The sequence below is a fragment of the Pagrus pagrus genome (genome assembly GCF_965226575.1).
Source record: "Pagrus pagrus genome assembly, chromosome: 4".
Classification (NCBI taxonomy): Eukaryota; Metazoa; Chordata; class Actinopteri; order Spariformes; family Sparidae; genus Pagrus; species Pagrus pagrus.
In genome coordinates, this window is record NC_140188.1 from 16,552,526 (window position 1) to 16,563,035 (window position 10,510).

Below are 10,510 nucleotides of genomic sequence, written 5' to 3' on the forward strand. Positions count from 1 at the left end.
CATGAATCATAAGGGAGTGTTTTCTCTGTGAAACATTTTTGAGTAACAAAAGGCAAAATGTAGACATGTCTGGGAATTCAAAGCATGATTAAATCCCCTGAAATTTTGCTCTTTCAGTTAGAAAATTTATCAAGGTGGTTGATTTCGGGGAGGAAACGTTTGCTTAATTTTCACATCAGTTCATGCTTTCACTAGCTTAACCAGCGTCCAACATTTTGATAAGTTGGACTTACTTCCTATTTCATTTCCCTGTGTATTTAATTAAAATGACACCTTAGCAGCAGCCTTGAACAACAATATAAATGTAAGGTCACGCAGTGCTTCTCCCCTCTGGAAATCAGCACAGTACAGTTCCTATAATGTCAGTATTAATCTGAATGGACTGATCTGTATTTTTAATGAACGTGGTTGGACGTGGAATACTTTCACAAAGGGCTCATTTTATTATTGGAAGAAGTGAGATCAGCTTTATACAAAGAACTCCAGTTTCACTGCTCCAGCTGTACCTTTACTGTACCTCATTACTGGTACAGTAAAATGTATTTTGTGGGGTCTTATCACACCGTTGAGTGAACTTCTGATACACTTTGTACCTGTTTTTTACATCAGAGAAAATGTCTCCGTTCTTACCCGTGTAGAAACTAGAGCCTGTATTTTAAAGAATTCACTGGCTCAAATCTTCATTTAAGGTTTATTCAATTGTCATTTTACAGCGACGAGTTGTACAACGATATGTAAGTTGTAGTTTCTTTATGCTATACTGTTAAATCAATTTTTTTGAGTGTTGAGTATGAGTTCAGGAGTCTCACAGCCTGAGGAAAGAAGCTGCTTCGTAGTCTGGTGGTATAGCCGTGGATACTTGTGTATATTTTGCCAGATGGCAGCAGGGTGAACAGACTGTGGCTGGGGTGGGTGTTGTCTTTTAGTACGCCTCGGGCTCTGTGCAGACACTAATATCACTCATGCCTGTCCTGGGCCGTGCCAACCCAATCACCAGTACTAATGTTAGCTAAGTTTGTCTCTGCAAAACCACAGATTTTTGGCTGTAGTAAGGTCACTGCCGTCCCCTCCACGTCCTGATGTGAAGGAGGCTTACAAGCATTTAATATGAACATAATAAGCCACATTTGCTACACATTTCAACCTTGGAGGTATGTGTGGTTTGCAGAAAATGTTCTTGAAACTGTTTACCTGCTCCACCTCAGCTCCACTGATGCAGACAGGGGTGTGTGTCTTTGCCTCCTTTTGTCTAAAACCAACAATCAGCTCCTTGGTTTTGCTGACGTTGAGAAGTAGATTGTTCTCCGTGCACCACTCTGCAAGATTGTTAATTCCCTCCTGATATGAACTCTCATCATTGTTTATAATGCGGCCGATGATGGTGGTGCTGTCTGCATACTTAACAATAGATTTCTCCTGATGTCTGGGAGTGCAGTCATGTTTGTGCAGTGTGAACAGGAGGGGGCTGAGCACACAGCCCTGGGGAGCTCCGGTGTTGAGCACTAAAGTAGAGGAGGTGTGACTGCCAATCCAAAATGTCTGGGGGCTGCTTATGAGGAAGTTCAACATTTGAACAGTTGCAGAGTGTTGTACTCAAGCCCAGAGTGTTAAGTTTTCCAGTCAGCTTCATGTGTCAGCTTGTGTTGAACGCTTAGTCAAATCCAGAAACAGCATCCTGATGTAGGTGTTCAAAAGAGTCATGATTTGACAACCTGCATGAGATGCCACAGTGCACGTTTTAAGAGCCCATCTTTTTCTTGTCTTGTATGTTAAAACATCATTGAATAACATTGCTCACCATCAACACCTAACAATATCATTAATATATTATTCCCAACAGTATGAACACCTAAAAACCGGTCACTAAAACGAATGCAGTTGGATAAAACTGTTTATTGAGCTAAATGAAAGCAAAGTTCAATTTTAACTCAACGCCCATTTACTAGTTTTACATTCATCTGCAGATGAACCCAGCTGTCATGAAAATTAATTTGTTTTCATGAAAGCTAAGTAGCTATTATCATTTCAAAGTACTTTTAGGACTTCTTGTCAATGTTGGCTTAAAAGTGAAACATGACAGTACATTCCTGACTTTGAATATTGTACTTGGACGAAACAATCCCTACTCAAGGGCCACTTATTAGTTATTTATTTCACTTTAACACAACATGATGAAAACTTCAGACAGAATGATATACAACTAAAAGCTCAGAGGACAGCCAGCAAGTGGAAATTGAGTTTTTTTGTGAAGCAATTGTCAGTTTGTCTGTGCTCCCTTTATTTTGGGTCCAAGTGACTCTAAATAGGAAAGATAAATGTTAGTTTGGCATCAAGCCCTCGGACTTTGAAACATCCTGCTTGGAAGTGAGGAAAGTAGATAGGATAATAAATGTCTGATAATCTTTAAATTAAAGTACATTTTATGTACAAAATGACATGTTGTAATCATGCATTTCTTGACTGTGTGGCTTCTGCCTTTAACAAAGCATTCAGTATATATTTTTTGACTCTCTTTCTTTATTTCAATTGTAAAAGTCTTTGCTTGTACTGGTTTGGTGCTTCCCTGAAGTTCAACAATCACTACTCAGACTTTGCCTTCTAGGACAATGAGTTTATCTTAATCAAGGATTTCAGAAGAGCAGCTGTAAAAACAGCTGATATGAATCCTCCACTAATGCACCAGAAAACCATGGATGCCATTTATCAGGGAGTTTAGAAATGTAAAAAAAACAAAAAGAAAGAAATGTTCTTTGCTTAACTCTCTTGAAACCACAGAGCTGAATTCCCCACTCCAGCCTCTCGTATACAGTATGTCCTGGGTGGATCTTCAGCAAATTGAATCTCGCCAAACCAAATTATCTAACCGGCTGTCTTCGCAGTTTCCCTCTCCCTACTCTTATTATCTTTGGCTTCATTACGGACATGCTTGCTGTTAAACGCTCTCCAAGAAATGCTGTCGAACTTGTGAGAAAATACTTGTTGGACATATTGTTTATAGCTTTCACTCCTTATCTGGTTGGGGCACTGCAGAGAGTGAATGCAGCACCATTAAACACAGTGGCATTAAAACATTTATAATATCTGATGTGAGCTGATTAATATCTTGGGATATGTCTGTGTTTCTATTTAAATACTGTAATAAAGATAAGAAAGTTACTGTTTCCAAGAATTACCAGAGTCTGTATATCTAAAGTGTTCTCGAGTGATGCATTGATTGTTGACAAACCATTGTGAGTCACACTTTAGATGAATATTGAGTGACTCACCATTTTGAAATGATAAAATCTGGCAAAACACTTCCTCTGAAATCTTCTCGTGCCTTTCCCTATTCTTAATGTCCTCTCTAACTGGTTGTGCAACAGTATCAGTAGGTCAGGTAGTACTCAGATCCTATGCTTAACTAAAGAAAAGAATAACAATACATCAAATCTGACATTGAAAATGTTATTTAAAGGGTACACCAATTTTACACATTAAAGTGTGTTTACAAGTCTTGGAGAGTAGTTGGATTGTGGGTAATGTAGGCACCGGGTTTTGAACAGCAGTCCACTGGTCTGCATTGCACTCATTATGGACAGTTTAAAAGCAAATGATCAAAATCAATTCAGCAGAACAAGAGATATCACCTTTTTTTTAATTCCATGCATTCTTCTTCCTTTTCAAAACCTGGTGCCTACATTACCCACAATGCAACATAGTCTCAGAGTGACATGCAGCTTCCTCTTGAGTCCTGGAAAATTCTTTATATTACTTTATATAACTTATATTACACTTTAATGTGTAAAATTGGTGGAGTTACCCTTTAACTGAAAGAATATTGTTATCTTTGGCAAAATGTGCATCAAGTTTTAATATATAATCTTGATGTGCTTGTTTTATACTGTTTTCTGTGTTTTATACTGTCTTTTACTGTTTTTAACTGTATATTTTATGATTTTTAAAGTGTAAAGTCTCTTTGAGCATTTGTAAAAGCGCTTATAAATAATAATAATTATTATTATTATAAGTATAAAAAGTAAAAGCACTCACAGCGGAAAATTGTTTCCAGTGAGAGTTTATGGTAAAAACGATGTATCATATTATCGGATTAGCTCATTTTAACATACTAACATACCATTGGTAACTTTATTCTGTAAATATGTATCATATTTTATAAGAGAATCACGTGTGTATATCTTAAACTACAATATTAAGCGGTAACTCTAGCTGTCAAGTAAACGCAATTCAGTGAAAAAAGTCAAATTGTAGATACCAGCCACCTTAATACAATTTTTTCATCAACATCTATTAATGATTCCCTGAGGGATAAACGAAAATTTTAAAGAAGGTGAGGAACAATTCCAGGATCTGTCCCTTTTTCCAGATTCGCCCCAAAGTTAATGGGGTCTACTCTGGGACAAGACCAATCCTCCAACCGAGTTTTGTGGAAATCTGTTCAGTACTTTTTGTGCGATCCTGCTGACAAACCAACCAACCAACAAACGGACGCGGGTGAAGACATAACCTCGGCGTAGGGAATACCTGACCGTTGATGGAGTGATATCTTTTCACTCTCTTCTGTGTCTCACCCCTTTTTCATCCCTACTGGTTATGAACTACAATATATTACAGCTGCCATCCTACTGCCCTGTGGGCAAGCTACTGTATAAGTTCCCATACATACATTACACATGTTTTGTCTTGCCATGCAACTTACTGAAAGACTGATGGTATTGTTTACACAACCTAAACAGAGACATTATTTATGAAGGCAGAGTAGGAGACATGAATGAAAACTTAGGCTAGGCATACAAGGGCCAGCCTAATATGAGTTACTGTGACAGAGTGTGATGTTGTACAAAAAAGAAGTTGTTGAAAGCTACCAATCTGTGCCAAATTACCTTTTACGATGTGAGAAGTCTCCGGCCCTGTAACGCTCACAGTGCTGCTTTTAAAAGAGAACCACACTTAAATGATTTATCGCCAGTATATTCATCATAACCATTATGAAAGGCAACATCTGAGGTTTAACCTTTGTGTTTGACAGTTGAGTCTTGTGCGATGTGTTTTTATCTTTGACGCTCCCTCGATCAGCCTTTGAGAATGGACAGAATGAGGTTGGGAAATGAAGGAATCCTGTGTACTTACTGTGGTATTTCATGACGTCGGACTCTGTCCTCTCTGTCTCAGCTGCCACAGCGTTGCACTCCTTCTCTATACTGTGATGCTTAGACAGAAGGTCAGGGGTGTGAATGAAAAATTAAGTGGCCAGTGCTCCAGGCCAACAATAAGAAAATGTAGGGAGGGCGGGAACAGGTTTCTGGAGCCAGGTCTTCTTTCACCTAGGAGATGTTTGTCTGGAAGCAATTTAGCCTTTACATCACGTCTTAAAACATGCAGAAAGGTGTCTGAAGATTACAGCAGTGTTTTCCTCATACATCACAGGCACCGAGCTCGCTTCACTGATTTTTATTTTTTAATAAAAATCCTGGAAGAGAGCATGGGCTGCCTTCCCACGACTCAACATTGGGCATGTGTGAGAGAGCATGCTTTTGAGATTTGATGGATGATGTAGGCCGAAATATTTTCTCTCCTTCGTCCTGATCAAACATTCACTGGTATTTCGGTCCACATGTTCTCTCATGATTTTCTTGGTAGAGGGAGACAGTTTGCAATAATTAAATCAATCATTATATCATCTGGCCCACTGCAACTGGAACAACTGAACTAGTATCTGCTCAGGCATATTTTAATGTTTCTCATCAAAACAAAGGCATGCAAAGGCTTTGTTTGTCTTTCTAAAACGATTATCGGTGGACTATATCACAAAAGAGCACAGTGATATGTAAAATAGTCCTCACAGCTGAACATCCTGGAGTCTTTCCTCTCACAAATATGTGGCATTGATCTGCTGTCATATCTGTAGAATCATTCAATCATTTTCCATATTATCTTTTTTCTCCACTTCAGGGTCACAGGGGGGCTGAAGCCAACTACTTTATTACTGCAATGACCTAATATCCCCATGTGGATGAGTTCAGGTCTATCTGTCTGAACAAATAACTATCTGGAAAAAGGCTGGTTATGCATATGGATGGCTCATCATTTGATATTAATGCGGTTTCAGTCATTTAATTCCTCTTCTTACCACTTCCAGCATTAAATGTGACGGATACAGTCATATTTATTGTGATTTTTTTTATTTTCCTTTCTTCCCAGGGATTATACTTGGCCAAAGCTATCTTAGATATATACATAGATAAATAACATTTAATAGGGACTGTCATAATATCTGCGCCTGATATAAAAAATAATTCAACACTTTAATCGTTTCCAGAGTTAAGCATCATTTTCTTTTTGAAAGATATATACAAGCCAAACTTTGGTAACTTTGTCCACATTCTCCGCTGTGTTGAAGACGTGCCCAGACTCCCCGAAGACTCTTTTAATCGGCTGGAATGAAAAATATTGTTTCTACTGGACAATAAGACGGATTCTTTACTCATCTCCCAAGCTGAGACTCTGTTAATTAAAACAAACAAAGAGGGGAAGACCGGAAATGACACATGCCCTTGTTTGTTTTGTACAATGCAGGAAAAATATGAATTTGTCATAAAATACGAAAATATAAAATACAGGAATGTAAGTGGCATATCAGTAGACGCACAGATAATTAAAAAAAATAAAAAAATAAATATAAGGGAATGAGCTGAGACGGAGCGAGAGACAGATAACTTCTGGTTGCCATTTTTGGCTCAGCGTCCGAACATGAGCTAACGGGTTGAAGCCGGTTCAGACATTTTTCATAGTGCAGCAGACATTTCATTGTTATAAACAGGACAGAAGAGTCTGGAGAGTTGGACATGTCTTCAACACAGTGGTGGGTTTGTCTCTGAAATTAACACTTTGTTCTGTGACTCCAATGGTGATAGCTACGTTAACTTACTGACTGCTAACTGTAGAGAAATGTTAGCTAGCTAGCTGTTTGAAAACGTTAACGTTAAAATGAACTCAACGCTAACGGTTAGTTAAACAGAAAAAAGCCCGGCAAGTTAGTTATACTAACTCTGTAAACTAACGTTAGCTAAGATAATGAAACTGAATATTTCCCAGTTTTACTGTAATTTAGATGCTAATCAAGCTAACATTAATGACTACACTCACCTGTAGTTCACTGGCATTAAACTGGAAAAAATGTACTGTTAAATTTTTATTACCAGCATTAGTGTTACTTTCACCTTGTGAGTCTGTAGCCGTGTCTCAATTTTGGGCCCGCATCCTTCGAAGAAAGGTGGAACTGAGTTGTTCATGTGGACTAGCAACCTTGACAGTTTGGGCGTCCCTTGTCTTTTTAAATTAACTGTATTGTTAGCCATTCAAGTGACCAATACCCGTATACAACCCATACTTACATTTAAAAATGTAGCTGCTATTTCGCTCCTTGTGTCCACCATAATTGTCTTTTTGGAAAAACAAATCCAACCGTCACCAGTGCGCAAAGTGCAGCCTTTGAAGGATATGGGCCCCAGACAATTGAGACAGTGTGTGTGTGTTTTAAAAAAGATTATAGATGTTGCATCATGTCATTGAACACGAGCAGCAGACAATAACAGTTTACAGTGTAGTTGTAAGATCATTTTAGGTTATAATTGACAGGCTTTGGTGCTCACTGCTAAAAGATGAGGTTAGATCAAGGTAGTGGTCAAACATTTAACTTTCACGATACAATAATGATCCGTTTCATCTCACCAGAAACCACAGAACTACAACTGAGACCTGCAGAACCGGAGGAAGATAGAAGATAGAGCTCAACACATGGATGAATGTGGCAGTTACAGTTGAGGTAAGAGATCCTACACACATATATAGATGCTACATCCTGCACCACATTAATGTGATATTGCATTGGATTACTGCGAGAGGTGAGGAACCTCTCAAAGCTCATGGAAGAGTACTATGTGAAGAAGAAATAAAGATATGAAAGGTAAGTTTCAGTATTGTTCTCGGATGTTATTAAAAACATACAACTGTCTAGACAGCTATTTTTAAAAAAAAGCTATCTTTAATTTTTTAAAGGAGGGGTGTGACATAAATAGTAAATTAAAGTAACTTTATTATTAGTAATGTTAGTTGATAATTAATTGTTACTGCTCTTTTTGCACACAGTCTGTATGAACACTAGTAATTTGTAATAAAACAATTCACTTAAAAATTTGAGTTAATCTTAGAAATTATTCATTTTTGCAATAAAACCCAGGTGCGTGGCATTATGAGCACTGGAAAATATTTGAAGATCATTATGTTGTTGGTTATTAAACCAGTGTTATTTGTTTTTGCAAAAGCAAGAAGCAGCCTCATGCCAGGAACGAGCTTGGGTCAGGGAATGAGTTGGAGATTGAGGTAAACATGGATGAGAGCACTGATATGTCATTTTGGCCCCAAGGATCGAAATGATTCACCCGCAAGTCTGCCACAGATTACTTAGTTCATAATGTTTCTGTGGTGCATTGTGAATCAAACCAGCTTCAGAAAGATGTCTTCCAGGTTTGACGTCTCTAACACCCCTTTCACACAGAAATTAGGGTGTATACACAGGTTTCTTAAATGAGGGTAAACTCGCTTAAAGTAGGTGATTTTCATATTATCAGGAGGCCTTTCTGTTGCTTTCTTACCCCTAACTTTTTCTAAGTTGCTAAGGAGTGATACATCGTACTTCTTTCTCAATGCTGTTGAGAGCTGCACATGCACAGTATCAATCAGGCAGCTGATTTGGCTCAGACCGCACAGAGGCCACTGACAACGGCTACTTTTTTAATATCTTTAACTTCAGTCTCTCATTCAAACTCGGCGCCGTCTGAGCTTCCCAGAGGAGGCAATATAGCAAATATGTCTGCTACAGGTGCTTGAAAGAGGCTGTCCAATAACCTTTTGCTTACAGCCTATGTAAAATTATATTATGTGATTATTGTTTTTAACAGACGTACCGGACCTGCTTATTTTTACGCCGTTTTTTCATGATTCACATCTGACTGTTTTTTAATCCAAGAGGAAAAAAAAAGCTAAGGACTGAAAATGAGGTTAATGTTCGAGTCACATTCCAGCTGCAGAATAGTTGAGTGGACTCCACGTGTAATAGCATTGCATCAACATCTCTTGAGAGGTCCTCATTTTTGTACCATATGTGGCTGTGAATGACAATAACAGGTAGCTCATAGAGTGTCTAGCATTTAAAGAAGAAACCCAACCTGCATCTGCGACTGAACCCCAGGACAAAACCTTGTAAAACTAGGCGTGTGTGGCAGAATATGCAGCTGTGCATCACCTTAACGTGTGAAACGTGTTTTATACTAGCGCTTGTTGGGATCTGATAGACGTATACCCTAGAGCTATAGCTTTAAAAAACTATAGACATCTGGTTTATGAGTGTGTCAGTTGAACCACATGTAATGCATATTGTTTATGTGTTGTTGTTTTTAACAATAATAAGCCCAGAATGTTTCAGATAGTTTATAGTAGAGGGCCAGGAAACATGTTGAAATGCCTGATGGCAAGTTCTTAGGTCCTTATTTTAAGTACCATCGACATTTATCAACATTTTATAAGACACCATGTTACCTTTTACTCTGCCAAATGTTTGCAGTATTAGGTCACATGCAGTAGGCTGTTCAAAAGCATCGAGCCAGACTGCACATCTGAATTTTATTATCATGAAACGCTGTTTCCATGAATGAAATTGAGATGTATAGGCATGGAGTCGTATGTTAAGTTGAGTTTTTAGGAGAAGCAAGATATATGCGCAACCAGAGGTAGAGCAAAATTTGATTCAGACGACACAAAAAATAGGAATTTAACAAATGTGTTTTGTCATTTCAACTTTAGGTCACACTGACACAATGTTGTTTTCAAAAGATGTCAGAGATCAATCTGATTTAAGCAAGTGTATCTGTGCACAGATGCAAGAGTGCAAAACATGTCACTAATGCATTTGATATAAGGATGTTTTCAGAGGGTCCATTTATCGCAGAAGATAACAACAGATGGTTTTACTTGAGGGGGAAATCCGGTCGGGTTTATTTTTCTGTGGCTTTTGCTTGTTCGATAATATTCTCATGGCGGTTGGTGTTTATTATGCAGATACACGCATCTCCAAACCGGCAGGGTGTTCCAGTAAGATTATGAGAAGTTCCTCCAAAAAGGGATGATGCTGTCAATATCGTGGAAAGATATTCTGACAGAACGTGGCAAACATCGCCTCCATATGAGAGTGATTTTCCTGCTTATGTTAAACATCAACAACGCCAGAAAGTAAAAAATGTCCGAAAAAGTAAATGAGGCATGGTTTCTTTTTCTTTCGGTGGAGTCTAGATTGAAAGATTTCTGTCAAATTACGGCCTCTGATTTTAAGCAGGTACACAAACTTCATAACACGACATCACTTTCTTAATGAATTGCACTGATTTATTTGGACTTAAGCTCATGAGAAACAGAAAACAGTGTCGGATGACTGGATGTTTGGAACTGCTCTAGTCTG